Raw genomic sequence first — 18,242 nt, 5'->3', positions numbered from 1 at the left:
TTGTTTATTGTGCCACCATGTAGACTCAGTAATATTTGCCTTGTTCGCTTTATCATATATATTTTTATTTGAACATTTGCGCGTTAGTCGCAAGTATCCTAATACTTCAGGACTTTTCTATGTGACCACAGTACAATTATCACACCAAACAATATTAACAATTTCATTTATATCATGTAATTTCTATAGAGGAACTCTCAAAATGATGAGAATGTTTATCCATATTCAGAGGAAGAAAGAGTAAGTAGATATTCTTACTCTTTAAACAATTTAACGCAGTATTAAATAAAATAAGACAGTAATTTAACACACATTAGTACCAAAAAGATTGCTTTAAAATTTATCCTAGTGGGGTAAATATTTTCCAGTGTTTAGAATTTAAATTAGCTGTTACAGCTGCACATTTTTAAAAAATTTAGCAGTTTATGCAGAATGTACTTAAAGTGGACCCATATTCATTGAATTGGTTTTTTTAAAGCAAAGTGACCACATGGAACCTTGATTGACATTCATGGTATATGTATGTATTTTACACAAACTGCAAGTTGAGCAAAAGAAACTCTTTTATTTGAATCCATATTAAAACCTTTAAAAAAATAGATTAATCTGTTCTTCTGCCCTTAAATATGTACAACGGTGAATACAATTGGACCCTCGAGATTAAAGAAAGAGACATTGATGCAGTCAGCCTAATAGAAAAATAGTAATACCTGCTACAAAAGGCTGTTGCACCAATTAAATAAGATGTGTACCTGGAGCTCAGCACAGTGTCTGACACATAGCATTCAAAAGTTAGCTTTTTAAAAATAACATGTGGAGAATGTATTGATTTGGAGCTATGGACACCAGGACATTTTCAAGGTTGCTTTTTGTTTTTAATATGTTCTAGTTATTTGCTCATTTAAAAATGTTTTTTAAATGTTGAAATATTTTGAGCACCGCAACATCTGAGGAGGAAGATTAATAAAACAGGATCCATTAGCTAGTTTTGTCAGATTTTAACATATTGCCTGATTTGCTTCAGAAATTGTTTTTCTAAAAAAAGGAAATAAGAGCTGAAGTTAAATCAAAGCCCCCGTGAAATCCTGCAGTCATTTTTTGTATGTATCCATAAGTAATATGTAGCATTGTTTTGCATGTTTAAAGAAATGGTGTCATACATTTTAGTTCAGTATTACTTTTGAGATTAATTGATGTTACTAGAAGTAACTCGTAATAAGTTACATGCATGTACCTTATTTTACATATCCATTTCGTTATGTACATTTAGATTATTTCCAGTTTTTCATCATTATATATAGTGCTATAATGAACATTTATGAATGTCTTTTTGAGCACATATGTATTTCTCTAGGGCAGTGTTTTTCAGACTTTTTTGTTCGTTAGAGACAAGAAATGTACTTTACATTTATAATCCACCATATGTATGTATATATATATGCTTACTGGTAACTATAGTTTTATAAAAATAATTTATTCTGAAAAAATATTTACCCATACAATGTGTGAGATGCACACTTGAGATACATATAATTTATATGTAGATATCCCCTCATTTAAAAAAATGCTAATCAGGAGCTGCACTTGATCAATAGTGGCTAATGTATATAACCTGAATCAGAATTGCTGGTCTTAGTGATACACATCTTCAGCTTTGCTGGAGATGAAAATTGTACTCTTCAAAGTAATTATACCAAACTTTTCATTTCTATCAGCAGCAGTTGAGACTTCCTGTTTTTTCCTCTCCACACCAACACTTGTCTAGCTCTCTAATATTTGCCTATCTGATGGATATGAAATGGTATCCAGTGTTTTCTCAGTCTGTTTTCTAATCAAATACTTTGATTGCCTTTTCTCTGTCAGACTCTTTGCAAAGCAGTAAAGATGCTACCAAGAGAATCAAGACATGGCTTCTCTATTCCAGGAGAGAGGTAAACTTTACCAACCTGTGAGTGGCAGAGGGACACAGAGGAGGTAGTAATGTGCTGCCCACTTGGAAATGTGCTGTTGCAAGCCATGAAGCTTGACCTTGGCCTTGAAGCAGGAGTAGATGTTTTCAGACAAAGTTGAAGGACAATCCAGGTAGAGAGTACAGGACAAGGCAAAGGCATAGAGCTTTAAAACCACATGGAGTCCCAGTAAGAGGCCAAGAGGAGTCTGCAGACATGTGGCAGGCTGAAGGAGTGTCATACTACAGGCACTGAGAGTCACTGGTGAAGGTTTTAAGCAGAGTATTAACAGGTTTTTGTCTCCCCTCCTCCCCGCTCCAATCTAGAAATGGATTTTGGTATTTTAAAGATCTGGTCAATCAAGCTTTTGTTTTCAGTTGCAAACTCATTAGCTTGGCTCTTATTTATTATTGCCCTTTTGAAACAGGGAAATAATAGAAATTGATATTTTTCCTTTGAACCAGAGTTGGTCATTTGCTTTCCAAAATAGAAATAGTTGCAGCTGGGAATGTGATACATTTGCTCTTATCCTTGCTCCTTTTTTTTAAGTGAGACAGCAGATGGTCTTCACAGTATTTTCTTTCTATTATCAAATAGGAATGAGTGTAGGTTTGTACAGGGTTGGTAATTTTGAGAACTTATATTTTTGGACAGTGTCTTTTATGAGGATATTTTCAGTCTTTGTCTCTCTTGCTACATCATAGCAAGTATGAATATAATTGAAAGAACTTTCTTTAGAAAGCTCGAGTGCCTCTGTTAATCAACTGTGTGTATGTGTGTGTGTGTTATAGTAAAGTATAGGAGAGATCTCTTTGGGGTCCTTGCCACTTTTGACATTCCTCAGCTGCCAGTCTTTTTTTTACGAGGAGTGCATTTGTCTTGCTTTAAGGCATGAACGGTGTGGCCTGCCAGCATCTAATTTAAATAGAAGCAGTTTTAGAGACCAAGTTGGAGGGAGTTGTAGTATTTTGAAATTCTCAGTGTCTTAAAAGAATAAATGTTAAACATATAGCACAGAAGAGCAAACACACTCGGTGTATGCATGTTTGGTGTTAGCTCTTGGTTTTCTCACACTCGTATTTTTTTTTTCCTTTTTTTTCTTTTCCTCCCCCCCTTTTTTTGGCTCCTTTTTTTTTTTTTTTTTTCTTTTCTCCACTTTTGTTTTAAGGAGAGTATTTAAAGGTAAGTTTATTGAGATGTGGAACAACACTAAGTACTGCACAGATGTTATTTTTAATTTAGGAAAATCATATGCAAGTTGGTTTTTTTAAAAGAACTTTTCTAAACCTTAACAGTTCACAGTTTTAGTTGTCTTTCCTAGCTACTTGATACTTGAAAAATCACACACTTCCCTCTAATATCTGAGAAGCTTTTTTTAGAAAAGAAAAAAAAATCAATTTAGGACTTAATTCAGAGAGAGTGCTTACTGAGAGAACCCAACCTGGGATTAAAAAATTTAGACGGAAGTTTGTGTTGTCTAATATTTCTGTCTTTGCCCTTTCCTCTCAGAATCTCCCCCTGTATTCATTCTCTCAGCCTTGTCATCACCTGTCACCTAGCCAGCCTCTAACACACACACACGCATATATGCATACAGAGTTTAACAGGTGGGGAAGGGGTAGGGATGTGAAGGTCTGTCCTCCAAGGCTGACTGGGACTGTTATATTTGCTTCACGCCTTTAGCAAATGTAATGCATGTTAACAAGTTGACAAATGGGCTGGATCAGTCAGATACAAGGTGACTGTTCTAAAATAAACAGAATGAAACAGCATAATCTTGAATTTGTGCGGGCATCATCTGAGACTGATCAAATGAGACTTTTGCAGGTGGTTTGGCCATTAGCTGTGAGCATGCTAGAAGTGAACAGGATATTCTCTGTATGTACTGTATAACCTTGAAGTCTCGCATCTATTTCCATTTCCCCAGGAATGGAATCTAAAACAGAAGAGCTACTTTCCTTTCCATTAGCTTTTAAAACAAAAGTGAGGTTTGTAAATCCGATCTAAATTGTTGCATAGTGCTGGAGAGGATGCCTCTGGTCCTGGACTGGATATTTGGTGAAGATTTTTAAAAAAAATCTGGTAGAAGTTGAGCATAGATAAATGCTTTTAAAAAAGTAAGATAACAAAAACAGTAACCACTTGTGTGTATTTGAGAAATTTAAAGCAAATCTGTTAAGATCTGTATAAGCTGAGCATGTTGATTTCTGTGGTGGATAAAGCTGGTGCTGTATCTGAAGACTGTTTTCCTATTTTTCTTAGATCCCCCTTAAAGGGATATGTTTAATGGCAGAGGGCTTCTATGTTAAGCCAGTTACAGTGCCCATTATTTGCCTATAAAAAAAGCTGAAGTTATTTGAAGAAAACAGGTGCAGGAATATAAGTCATTTGAAAATTTAAATTGCACCTGAAAAACCTGAGTCACCGGGTTTTATGGATTTCTTCTGTCTTGTCATTAATAATCGAACTTTGTGTGAAAGGTACATTTTAGCTGGATGGGTTTACGAGACTGATAAAGGACAAGAATTTTTTACTTTGGATTGTCTTTGCATTGCCTTTGATTTGTTTCTATATCCTAAACTAAAGATAGAAAAAAATCTGTGAAACTCAGTCTGTATGGCTTTTGAGGTGTGGGGGTGGGGCTTAAAGGTGACTGCATGTTGGGGGAGGGAGGACAGTTCCTTTGAAAGACAGGCAGATTTGGGTCATGGACCACTAAGCCAAGCGCGTTTGCCTCTGCTTTGGCCACAGGTGCAGGCAGGCTGTTTTACAAGGAGTTAAAGTTCTGCTTCCAAACAGATGCCTTTCCAGTGTTTCTTCCCGATGCTCTGAAAACCATATGTGAGGGGAAACAGTTTCATTCTGTTTAGAGGTTAAGGGCGTTGCCTGCCTGAATGTACCAGTAGTATTATCTAATATTTATTTTAAAGTTTGAGGCAACAGATGAAGAAAACTTCCTTCCATTTAACAAAGTGGAGCCAAGCCATCGTTTTTTCTTGGGAAATATATTTTTACTATGCCTTTAAAGCTATAAAAGCTAATTTCATAGCCTCAGGGAAAGATATTGCTTCCTCTAAAGATCATTTCTAGGAGCGTTGGAAATTGAGTTGTCATTTGGTCTATAACTTATACTGATAAAAAGCCTCTTTGAGGACTGACTTTGTGCCAGGCACTGTGCTTTTAGCACCTTAGATGACTTACTTAATCTTCAAAATAACCTCAACCAGTAGATCCTCTTGTCATTTTTCTTCTCTGTTAAAGATGAGAAACCTAAGGCTTAGGCCCAGATTTCATGCTAAGTAAGTTGCCAAGCTGGATGATAAACTTAGGCCGTCTAACTCTGAACCACTAAATTCTACATTACTGTACTGATATTTCCCTGGACCGTGTGGCAAGGAGGGTGGTCTTATTTCCCCGAGGGCGAATTATCAGAGAAGATAATTTACTGTCATATGGTCAGTGTTGAAACCAAAAATTCAAGCCTGGCTCAGTTCAGAGTGAAAGCCTGTGTTCTTTCCACTGAGTATATCATATTACCTCTTAGAGTACGTTACTGTAATATCTAATTTACTAAGATCTTTTTAATTCTTGTATTGGCTGCCATCAGTTTATAGAGGGAGTTATTTAAAAAGTTCATTTGTGAGATGGTAGTTTGGAGCTCAGAATGTATTGTCTGCTGGCAATGGGTGCTGTACCTGGCTGTGGTTCTAAGGCCCGAACCTGTCGTGACAGTCAGTAGGCTTACCTGTTAGACCAGCCTGGGTTCTAAGACCTACTTCGAGTTCCAGAGGAAGAAAAGCCAGATATGTGTTCCTAGTAGTTTCCAGATCCCATTTGTTCCTTTACAGATATTACCTCCCTTGGTGTAGGTAACAAACTGAAATATGGAGTCGAAGGTGAGTACATAGTCTCTGAGGTCTGACCTGGTTCTGAGCGTGGCTGTGCCAGTGTTACTGGTTCTCTCACCCACTCTCTACTAGGTGACCTTAGGTGAGGCTCTTAACCTTCTAAGACTCGTTTCATCTAAAATGGATGGATGCCCTCGTGGATTATTATAGGGCTTGAATGACACGGACAGGCATTAGGGGCTCGCATGGTATCTGGACACGGTAGGTGTTCAGGAAATGACGGTCGTGGTGGTGGAGATGATGCTGATTTACACTGCTTTGTGGCCCATCTCTTCTGTTACCAGAGGCTTTCGCAGAGGTGAATGCTTTTTGGAGTAGACTGTGGTAGAACATTCTAAATTGGATATAGGTACAGAGTTTGGGATTCCCTTTATTTTGTATGTAAATCAGTAAATTGCCTTGTAATTTAAACACTACATCCTTAAATTATACGTTGTACATTTTTATGTACTTTAAAACCTTAAAATTGGAAGGAAATACACTTGTGTTGAACAAAATTTTTTAATGGTTGAGCATAAATTTTGATGAAGGGCTTTGATATTAAATTAACAACTTTCATGAGCTTTTTTTAAAGTTCTTGTTGCATTTAGATATGTACTTTTTGTTTTTCAGGTGGAAAAACTAAGAAGGTGGGGATGGGTCAGATAGTAAAATTTTAGGCTTTGTGGGCCATATAGTCTTTTGTAACTACACAACGCTGCTGTTGCAGCACAGAAGCAACCATTAACAAACAATACATTAGTGGATGGGCTTAGCGTGGTACAATAAAACTTTATTTATAAAACAGACCATAGGCCATAGTTTGTGGACCTGTAGACTAAAGGAATATACTTAATTCTGTCTCCTCATAAAACTCTCCCTTGGTTCTACAGTTCTCTGTGGGTCGATCTAGATTTATTAAAGGTTGGTTTTCCCATGGGCTTCATCTTCAGTTTTCTTTTCACATAGCACATCCTTTGCTATAAATTGATTCATATGTATACATTTCAGTTATTAACTCTAGATTAGTATAGCTACCTGTCTTCCAAACTTCTCTCTAAGAATATCTCAACAGGCCCCGAGAACTTAAAAATGTCTAATACTGATTTCATTATTCTATCCTTCAAAATCAGACTGTGTCTTTGCACGTGCGCATGCATGTTTGTGTGTGTGTGCACGCGCGCGCGTGTGCGTGCACTCATCTGTTACCCAAGTGGGAAACTTGAATGTCCTGTTAACTCCTCCCTCATCCTGTTTGCTCTGACTCCTTGAGATTGTTACTCTCCCCGCTTCTCTCCATCTTCGCCGCCACTGCTTTATTCAGGCCCTCATGATCTACCTGGACTGTTGCAAATCATCTCACAACTTTAGGGCTCCCTGTATCTAGTCTGTCTCTTTGCTGCTAGAGTGATCCTGTTTTTCGTACTTCTGATCATGCGACTTCCTGCTTGAAACCCCTTAGTTCTTCAGTGCCTGTGGTTTAAAGCTTTGCTTGGTATAAGAGTCTTTTCAATAGAGAAAGTGTAGTGCGTTCCTGCCGTGAAGGTCTGAGCTGTGGTGTGCACCCACCCCTGCGGTACACCAACCTTCTCAGAGGACAGTTCCTAACTGCCCTGCTAACTTTCAGTTATTCTTCAGTATTCACCTCCAGCTTTGCATCTTCCTGAAAGCCTTCCTTGTGCCTCTCCTCACGTCTCCACATTTGCCTTAGATGCTTCTCCTGTCTTCTGCATGCTTTAATAGCACTCTTTGTTTTCCCATCAGATAAGCAGTTACCACTCTATAATGAGCTGTGCGCTTATGTCCAACTCTTGCTTCTTTCAAGCTGCTCCTTGGAGGATAGATCTTTTATACTTTTGTCCCCAGCTCCTGGAACGGTACGTTGTACATCTGGGCTTGGACATTTTGAAGAATGGTAAATATTTATTGATAAACAGGTGGGGCCACATTTTTCTTTCCTTTTGCAGGGGGTGGGAGTGGGTTGGGATTCTTATTTCTACTCTTCCAGGGGAATTAACAGCCTACAGAAAGTATACATGTCTGATAAATACCTGCCACCCCCTTGTCCCCACCTGGTTATCATTGGGGCAGGGGAACGTCAGTACCCTTTGATTCTTACACACATTTCTTCTCCCTATTTCCAGTCATTTTTCCCACCTGACATTTTTCTCCATATTTCCTGATAGAAGATGTTAGCATCTCAATTTAGAACTCCAAGTTCAGTCACATTTTATAGTAGAAACACTGGCATAGATGAGGCTTAATATTCCAACGTAAAATAGTGTACCTCAGATAAAATGAATTAAATTGGCTTTTATTTGTGAGAAATTACATTCTGAGTTCTAAGTAATGGACTTAAGAACTTTGAAACAAACTTAAGTCTGTTAGTTAGGGACCTGCTGTAGAGAACATCATCCTGTACCTCTTGTGGTACCACCCTACTCCTATACCCTGATATTTTACCTTTACAGAGAGACCCAGGAGCTCCATAAAGGTGACCTTTCTTGGGAGGAATCCCAGGTGGGCTCCTGGAAGGTGGGTTGGAAAATGATGCATATTTCTCTGGTTTATATTTCAAAGAGGTGTACACTTCTTTGTCCTATTTTGCCGTCAGCACATTTTGCTGTCATATTTACTTTGCTGGTCTTGAGATTGAGCCCATGCAGATAGTTAGTTGGATTCTCTAAAGAAGAAACCTCTTTATTCTTAAGTGACTGCTTAATAATCTACATAACAAATGAGCCATTTTGCTTCAGAGATGTGAAATAGGCATCTATAAATGAATAGTTTTTGAAACTAAAGTTGTTAAGACAGAGTTCATCTTTTCACCATGGGGTTTCTCCAGAAAACCCTCTTTACTCTATTGAAATGCAGCTAGTTTGAACTAGGAAAGCATATTCCAATAATAGGCCCATGCAATTAGCTTTTATTGTAATGAAGTGAATGCTGGAATTTTTTGTGCATTATCATCATCAATTGGTGTTAGTCCCAGGGGAACCACATAATAGCTAGAGAACCTTGATTGAGAGATACAAACAAAGATTTCTGTTTTATTCATAGGCATCCTTTAGTTCTTGAAATTAATAAAACGTTAGGCTCTTAAATCTTACACTTTTTTTGGTAACCATCTGCTGATGATAAGATTAAGAAATGGTGATTCAGAACTTACTATTTTGAATTAGAAGAAGATGTTGAAGGGCTCTTTAGTGCCATATTCATACTAGACCTTGTATAGACATGACATAGCAGTGTGCTGGTGAATGTTGCTGATTTCAGAGGTGTAAATACCCCACCATGGCTGGTTTCAGACTGCCAATGTGATGTCACTGAACTTGAAGTTGGGAAAAGATACATATATAATCAGCTGACTTTATCAGCACAGAATTAACCTCAGCTACCAAATGTTCAGAATTTTATAGCCTGTATTTTTAATACTCATTCTCTTTACTTTTGTTTTTGTTTTTTTCTTGTAAATGGCCTTACAGTTGTATAATTTACTGAGTTTTAACAAGTATACGTCCGCCATAATTGTGATACCCTATTTTACCCCTTCTGAACACAGTTGTCAGATTAATTTTTCTAAAATCTGGCTTTGCATTCACCATCTATCTGTGTAAAACCACCACTGGCCACATACTTTTCATAAGATAAAATGCAGAATTCTGTGGACTGGCTCTCTGCTGTCTTGCCTCTTCTCTGCTTCTCTGGCCTTATCAACTCCTGCCTGCCTACATAAATCTTTTATTCCAAAAAAACTGGTCAGTTGGTTCTTAGCACAGTTGCTGCATCTGTGTCCTTGCTCCTGTCTGTCCTCCAGTGCTTCTGTCCCCTCACGTTCCTTTTGGTCTTGACTGCCTTACCTTTCCTTAAAAACCTGGCTCAAATCCTATTTTCTTCTTATACAGTCCAGTCTTTAGTGATTATTTCTTCATCTGACCTGTGGTAGCAATATTTGGCACTTAACTTAGCAACTTGAATTGAAATCCCAGGATTTTTTAATGGAGTAGTTGGGTGTTCCTTAACAAAGTTGTAAACTGTTACAGGGTAGGAAATGTTGTACAACTGTTTTTGGCACTTGGCTTTGCTTAAAACAGCAACAAAAACCTTACTAAGTGATGCTTGATGATAAACTTTCAGTGGCTCTTCCAACTCAGTCAGTCACAAACTCAATGATAACTGTTGGGGACAATAGTACTATGCTATATCATGGACCTCTTAAAGGATAAAAGTTTGGTTTGTCAGTATAAATGTGTAGTAATGTCTCTCAAAACCAATGTTAATCATTAAAATACACATTGGAGCTTTTATCTCTGCCTTGAAAGTTCATTTAAAGATGATTGGCATCATGGACTTTGAACTCTTGGCAAGATTTAAACATTTAAAGTAGGTCCTGAAAGAAAAGTGTTTGTTCCTTTCAGCCAGCTTTATTTCACCTTTTGAAGTGCTGGTAAGAAGTTAGTAGGGTGTATCTCATTGATTTCCTTCCTGTCCCAGGAAGCCATATTATGGTCTTCTGAAAGGACTTTTGTGTCTTTTTTAGTAACTTTACTATAAGCAAATTTTTATTTGAAAAACTTGAACTTTGTAAAAAATTACACATGTACTTGTTGAAATCAGACATTGATAACCTAACAAATATTTAGAACAATTCTAGATACCTTCTCCATTTCACAGCCTACCTTGCAATGTTCCTCTTCTTCTGTCTTTTAAATAATGGGTCTACTCAGGTTCCACAGTTGGTCCTCATCTCTTGTTAGAATGACATATTTCTCTTGGATAATTTCATCTGTTATTGCCTGAACATAAGTGTTTCCAAAATTAAAACTGTGTCTCTTGAGCTTTAGCTTTGGGTGGCCAAGTACCTACCTACTGGACATCTCCACTTAACTGCCCTTCAGAGACTACAGATTCAAGACGTCCTAAGTGGGACATCTCTACAAGTCTTTCACCTTCACTTATTGTGTTGTTCTCTTGCTGAATATTATCATCCCCAAACAGCTTACGCCTAAAACCTTGAAACCGTCTTTGGCGAATCCCTCTTCCCTCACCTTCTCTGTTTGTCAGATCCACCTGTTATTTTTTGTAAATCCTTTCCTTCTCTCTGTTTGAAGTCAGGCTAACTTCATCCTTTGTTGGAAGGGGGACTCCCCCACTCCCAAATAGTTAATTGGTAAGTTAAGAGTAGGTCTCTCTTCCTGGCCTCAGATTAACCAAACGCATGAATCTGAAAGGTAGAATTGGAAAGCCAGTATGTAATTTCAGTGTATACCAGGATGCTGTCTCCTAGACAGCTAGGAGCCCACACCATAACTAGAAAGTTATCTGAGAAGAAATCAGAACAAAAGCAATGAAATGAATCAAGTGTTTAATGGCCTGTCATAATCAGATGATGCTACCATCTCATAATAGGGAGATCCCTTGTGACCAGGAAATTCATGTCTGAGTAAATGCTCCTCTTCCCAGTTGCTTCCATGGCCCCTGCCCACTTTTCTTTTTTTTAATTCTTCAGTGCTTGCAGGGTGGACCCTTGCTCTTGGATACCTTGTTTCTTTACATGTATGAGATGAATGCATTCATTCTATCTCTGCTTGAATCTTGTTCTGTGGGAAGCAAAGCTTTCTCTTGCAGATGGCTTGCACCCTTCTCTTTTTCAAGTCATTATGCATTGATCTTGAGTTGAACTTTGAGGGCCATCCTATTTCGTGTTTGGAGAAAGCTTCATTGTAGCTGCCATGTAAGAACAAAAGGCTATAATCTCCCCTTGAGTTCAGCTGGCATCACTATCTCCTGCAAATACCCTTTCCCTTCCCCACTCCTGGGGTTTGGAGCACCCTCAGTAATCCTCTTTAGTACCCTCTGGGTAACCTTTATCATAACACTCATTTATTTCACCCTTTCCTGATTGCTTGTCTATTTTCCCACTAGAACTTGAACTGCCTGAGAGCAGGCTCTCATATCCCGATCCCACTGCCTAGCGTAGGTGGCATCCATTCATTTTATTGATATAACTGGTATTGAATATCCACTGTATGCCAAACAAAGAACAAGTCAGATAAGATTGTCCGCCCTTTTGGAACTTGAATTTTGTTGGAGGTGAAGAGGCTCTAAGTAGACAAAATAGTACTTATGGTAAGACCTACGAGAAAACAGATAATAGGCTGAAATAGAGAATATTTGTGGGTGTCTGTTGGGGTGTGTACTTCAGGTGACCAGAAAGATCTCTGAGGAAGTGGCATGTAAGGATGAGAAGCAGCAAGCTATCTTTAGGAAGAAGGAAGTGAGCACTGGCCTAAAGTAGCCATAGCAAAGGCCCCGAGGAGGGCAAGAGCTTATTGTCTTTTAGGAAATGAACGACCAGTGTGGCTGGAAAGGCAGAGAGGAAGAACGCAGCGTGGATGTACTATGTTGGTCGTATTGTGGGCTTGGATGAGTGGAATTAGGCAGCTATTGATAACAGTGATTCACATAGGTTTAGATATGTTTAGAACTAGTACTTGGTTAGTTAAAACTTGTGATTCTCAATGTTTTTTTTGCATATTCCTTTCTGGAAAGTTAATTTTCACAAATAATAATGGAAAGAAAACCTAGAATTTCAGTCTTATGTGTAACATATCCTATAATTGGCCAGATACTCTGAGGAAGTTCCTTTCCATGCCTCAATTTCTGTCCCTAGGGAACCTCTTATATAGACAGATGAGCCTTCTGTATCATACTGGGAATCTTTACTTAGTCTTATTGACCATTGTTATTTTCTGCTGGTTGATCTATTTTAGCACAACTGTTGAGATAAATACTGTTAATATTATATCCTTGTTTGAAAACCAATTCAAGGTAAGCACAGCTGAGTCATTTAAACTTCTGTGAGTACCGTTTTTAAATCATGTTGATTGGTGTGTTAATGTCTTTAGAACTATTGTTTGTATTTTCTGTAGGTGCAAGACTTCTTCCCTTCTTACAAACCCATTTTGTGTCTTTAACTGTACCAGGTTGCATGTGCATTATTGGGCTTAATGGGAAACAGAATATTGAGAGACAGTGAGCTGTAGCTCTACTGCTCACCAACAATCTTACCCTGGAAAGTGTCGCAGCCTGGCCATTTTTATAGTGGAAAAAATACCTGCACAGTAGTGTTGTTGAAAGGATTAAGTGAAGTAACATATGTAAGTCACTAATATCTCTTAGTAGAGTCTTGGTAAATATTTGGCATTTGTTAATCTTCAGCTACCCTGTGGGGTAAATCAGATTATCTCCACTTTTGTAAATGGAAATAAAGCAAGACTTAGAGAATATTTCACTTTAGGTTGTTGCTTCTCATACTTTAATGTGCATGCTAATCACTGAGGGATCTTGTTAGTCTGGAATGGGACCCAGTTTCTGCTCACCTTGAGTATCTAGGCCACTTACCTAGGAAGTGGTGGAACTGGGCCTCAAACCCAGGTTTGCTGTACTCTAAAGCTTTTCTCTATTCTATAGACCTTCCCTAATTCTCACTAGTGGAACAAGGGTTTTATTGAGGGACCTGTAAGCTAGTTATTTAAAAGTTCCTTAGACCAGTAAGAATCTGTATTTGTATTGTATTTCATTCATTCAGCATTTACTTAGAACCTTTTGTGTGCTTTATCCCCTTTTTAAAGATTCTTCTTTTAAAGAAGTATATGATCTCGGAAGCTAAGCAGGGTCGGACCTGGTTAGTACTTGGATGGGAGTCCACCTTGGAAGACCAGGTGCTTTAGGCGTAAAAAATAAAAAAAATAAGGATTATAAGCTGACAAGGTCCTTGCAGTCTGTGAGGTCAACCAAGGGTTGCCTTGCCTAAAAAAATAAAAAATAAATTGAAAAAAAGTGTAGGGCTAGATCAAAAATGGGGACATATTATTAATGTCTCATCACCTGACATTTAAATGTCCCATCTAGCTCTTTTCTCTCCCACCCGCCGCCTGCTGCTCTTCCTGCCTTCCGTTTTATTTTTGTTGGGACTGTCATCTACCTCATTTACCAGGTCGGAAACATCAGATAGTCTTGAATTCTTTCTCTCCCTCACATAAAATAGTCATGAATTTTGTTCAGTTCTTAGAAATCTCGTTGTAATATGGCTTCCTCTCCAGCTCTCTGCTGCCTTTCAGCTCTTACCTGTCCTTTCTCTTCAAACTCCAACTATCCTTTCCCCAGTTCTGTCTTCCTGGCTGTCCTCAGCAGTTTTGCTGAAGTTAATCTTCAGGACAAGTCTGATTATGCTACAACCCTCTCCAAAAGCTCTGTGACCTGTATAGAGGGACGATATATCATGGCTAGTGGAGCACAGACATGAACTAAACCTCCTGGGTTCCAACTCTAGCTCTACAGCTTACTGGCTGTGTGTGCCTGGACAGGTTACTTAACCTGTGTTTGTAATAACTTGTCTCCCTGGGTTGTTGTGAGGGTTATGAGTTAGTATAAAAGGCTTAGAATGGTGCTTAGCCCAGAGTAAATGCTGAAAGGACTAGCTGTTGTTAATATTTGTGACTAAAAAGAAGTTAGTAATTTAAAAAATTGGGAAGATTTTTTAAATCTTCATAGAAGATACCAACATAGAAGTTGGGCTGACTGCCATCTTTGGAACAAGTTATAGGTTAATAATCCCCTCATTAGCAATTGCTAACATCAATATAATCAGGACATAAGCATATTAAAGGTAAAAAAGTCACTTATGTACTTAACTCTTCTCATGACTGAAGAGATATAATTTCAGCTTTGTAGGTGAGTAACTAGGGTAGATTAGATTAGTAGATCCTGTTAAATATGAAGATAGTGTTTTTGGAGTATTAATAATAGCAAATACTGAGCCTTTCCTTAATCCTGTGATATATTTACTATTACTCTCTTTTAACACTAAGGAAAACCAAGACACACAGAGGTTAAGTGACCTGCCCAAGACCATTATGGCAAGTAAATGATCAAGCTGAGATTGCTCAAGCGAATGAAGCCACTCCAACCACTAGAATGCTGAACTTATTATGAAATCTCTACTGGAAAAGAGCCCTCTTTCTTTGGAGTAGGGGAGCTCTGAAACCAGGTGATTTTGTGAAAGTGGCAGAGAGGTTAGTTGGTATTAAGACTTCTTCGCTGTCTTCTGTCATTCTCCAACATGTGACTCTTCAGTCCTCAATTTTACTGTCTAGAGAATGCTGGTGTTGAATATTTTCTATTTAAAGTGATGCTAGCAGTTCCTTTTGAACAGAAAAATTCTTTGTTGCTCTTGGGCAGATTGCAGTCAGGTATTGAGCCCTGACCAGTTTCCTTCTGTCAACTAGCATATTCATGGGTCACCTTCCTTTGCCATCCAGCCAGCATATGCTTAGGGAATGCAGGCTACCTGATCATGCAAGAGAGAAAGGTACATTTGCGATGGAAAACATTCAAATACAAGTATTCATCAGGATGTGTTTAAACGTGTTGAGACAGTTCCGTCAGTCAACGGACAGATTAATGATAGATTGGTTTCTTGTTTGTATAGTTTTTTAAGTCAGTGATTATTTCCTTGGGAAAAAATACCGAAAAGAAAAAACTTAATCGTACAGTACTGTATGGCTCAGCAGTGAATAATATTTACATGGTCATTAATAACAGTCTCTGAATATCAGTTTGACCAACAGTGGTGATATAACTATATTCCATGGGTAGGGAGAGGGAATATGGGAATAAAGTGAAAATTCTAATATTCCATAATGAGAAATTCATTTGATAATATTTGTAACTAGAAAATCAGATAATATATAAGAATGTTATTTAGTTATATGGAAGGTAAATACTATTTCATGTTTGAATTATCTCTTGTTTGAAGTAGTTAAGGGTTAACTGTGGCTTTTAGTAAATTGGAGACTAACATATTTCTTAAAATGTTGAATATCTGTTGAGTCAAATCTGTGTAATTCTTTTGTGAGAATTTATTTTGTATGCTATAATAACAAAAGTAGTTTGGTATAAGGAGCTATTTAAAATATCAAGTCCAACCAAGACATGAGAAATTAACTTTACATCCTATTTGGGGCATAGATTTAGAAGTATAAATGCTTTAAGTATTTGGAGAAGTAGATAAGATGCTATTCCTGTCATTAGATGATGCTATGTGAGACTAAACTTGTTTTTACATTTTTCTACCTGGGTTCTGAAGGTTACCCATCTTATGGATTGAGATTTGATTGGTTAGTCTTGTCTTTGAGATAGTTAATGGAAAGTGCCGCATATCCAGTGCATTTTCGTTTATGAATCCTAAAGGGCCGCCTTCACATGCAGGTGTTGTGTTGGCAAGGCAACAAAGAAAGCAGAGTGGATCTTTTTCCTTCGGGTGACCCAGCCAGGGCTGCAGTTGAGTTGGTGAACAGCATGAGAGAACAGGAGCACTGGGCAGTTTGAGGTGCAGGTGACAATTGGGGTAGTGTTTAAAGATGAACTTTGTTTCACTTGAAAAGCTTTAATATCTGTATTGCTGAGAGTGTGAGGAAAACAGGTTGGCTCACCTGATGGTGATTAGAGAGGAACCAGATGCAACCCCTTTTGAAGGACATTTAGGCACTATATCAAAATAGGTATATATCCCTTTGACTTAGAAGTTCCACTTCTAGAAATTGCAAACAAAAACTCGAGAGAGTATAGCAAGAGACATCCACTGGAATGTTCTTTATAACATTGTAATGACAAAAACTGACAGCAACCTACCTGTTTACTAATGAATGTTAAGTGAAATTATGGTACATTGATGCTATACGGGTATTGAAAGGAGGGGAACTTAGATCTATAAGTATTGATAAAGAAAGATGTCCTCCATATATTTCAGGGAGAAAGATATTTATAGAACAGTTTGTATTTGTTTCTGTGATGACGTGAATGTGTGTACGTATAAACATTTCTATATAAAATACATAAACAATGGCAGTATCTTGGCAGTGGGACTAGAGGGTTACGGGATGGGAAAGCTGCTTTAGCCCCCACTCACATTCTAAATTTTTTTATTTTTTTTATGGTGACATTGGTTAATGAAATCCAATAAGTTTCAGCTGTACACTTTAACAGTAAGGCATATATATATTTACACTGTGTGTTCACCTCCCATAGTTGGATTTCTTTCTATCACCACATATTTGATTCCCTTTACTCCATCTACTTCTCCCCTCCCCTCCACCCTCTGCCTGGTAACCACTAGTCTATAGTCCATGTCCATGAGTCTCTGGTTGTCCTGCTCATTTGTTGCTTTTAGGTTTATATCCCACATATAAGTGATATCATGTGATTTTCAACTTTTTCTGGCTTATTTTGCTTAGCATGATTATCTCGAGGTCCATCCATGTTGTCGCAAATGGCAGGATTTCATCTCTTACGGCTGAGTAATATTCCATTGTATATATGTACCACAGATGCTTTATCCAATCATCGTAGGACACTTTGGTTGCTTCCATGTCTCGGCCGCTGTGAATAATGCCGCTATGAACATCGGTGTGCAAATATCTTTTTGGATATAGGTTTTCAAGTCTTTGGGGTATATACCCAGTAGAGGGATTGCTGGATCATACGGTAGATCAATTCTTAGTTTTTTTGAGGAACCTCCATACCGTTTTCCATAGTGGCTGAATACTATAACCCACTCAACATTTTAAAAACTACTTGGAGAAAAAGCCTAAAACTCATGACTTTTCCAGGTGAGATTATTTAGTTGTATTGAAGATGTTCTCAGAACTGTGCTCTGCCCTCTGATAGTGGCACCACAGAACTGTTTTTGTCACTTAGTGGCACCTGAGCCTATCAGTCCTACTTGTCCCCATGGTACAAACATGACAGGGGGAAACCTAATAGTTGTGTCACCTTTTTAATGCCAGATTTTCTTACTATATATAAACACCCACTGTTGTATGTGTCTAGGTTTGTTTTCTCTTGTTTTGCTAAATAACTTTGATTTTTTTCACATTGTTCAATTATTCAGGAAGCACTCCTTGTGAGAAACTTGATTTTTAATTTCCTTCCTGTACCTCATAACAATACAGTCTATTCTCTTACTGTTTCTGCATATTTAAATTTCTGACTTCTGTTTAAATTATTAGGCTGGCTTCCATATTATTTATTTACCACTTCCATATCTCTTAATTGTACCTAACAACCCACTTCTTATTGTGTTATTCATTTCTGTTGGTCTTGAGCTAGCAGTCGTAACTAGCACGCCAAGAAAGCTTCCCCTCTCAGCTCTGTCACCTGCTACTTGTATGGTGCTTAAAATAGCTCCAACCTCTCTTGTATCACATTGCACACCTAGTTTTACAGTCCACTTTCACCTCACATCTCTTGACTTTCCAGGGTTTTCTGCTTATTTAATCACATTAGGGTTATTTTCTTATGGTAGGGTCTTTCTTTAAAAGCAACCTTTTTCCATTTTAAAATT

At 37.9% G+C, this 18,242-nt stretch overlaps 1 protein-coding gene across 2 annotated transcripts in view; it reads left to right on the top strand.

Moving 5' to 3' along the window:
- Nucleotides 1-18,242, top strand: part of UBE2H (ubiquitin conjugating enzyme E2 H) — a 92,404-nt gene that overhangs the window by 21,952 nt on the left and 52,210 nt on the right. Inside the window, exon 1 of one of the 2 annotated variants that reach the window (XM_023528939.1) lies at nt 14,895-14,913. The exons of the other annotated variant lie outside the window; for it this stretch is intronic. The gene's annotated coding sequence lies outside the window, so the exon portion shown is untranslated. Of the gene's footprint in view, nt 1-14,894; nt 14,914-18,242 lie in introns of those variants that run through there. 2 annotated transcript variants of the gene reach the window in all.

This window comes from Pteropus vampyrus, unplaced genomic scaffold (genome assembly GCF_000151845.1).
Source record: "Pteropus vampyrus isolate Shadow unplaced genomic scaffold, Pvam_2.0 Scaffold33, whole genome shotgun sequence".
In the NCBI taxonomy this organism is placed as follows: Eukaryota; Metazoa; Chordata; class Mammalia; order Chiroptera; family Pteropodidae; genus Pteropus; species Pteropus vampyrus.
Note: the sequence above shows the minus strand (reverse complement) of the source record. Positions and strands in the feature narration are given on the sequence as shown.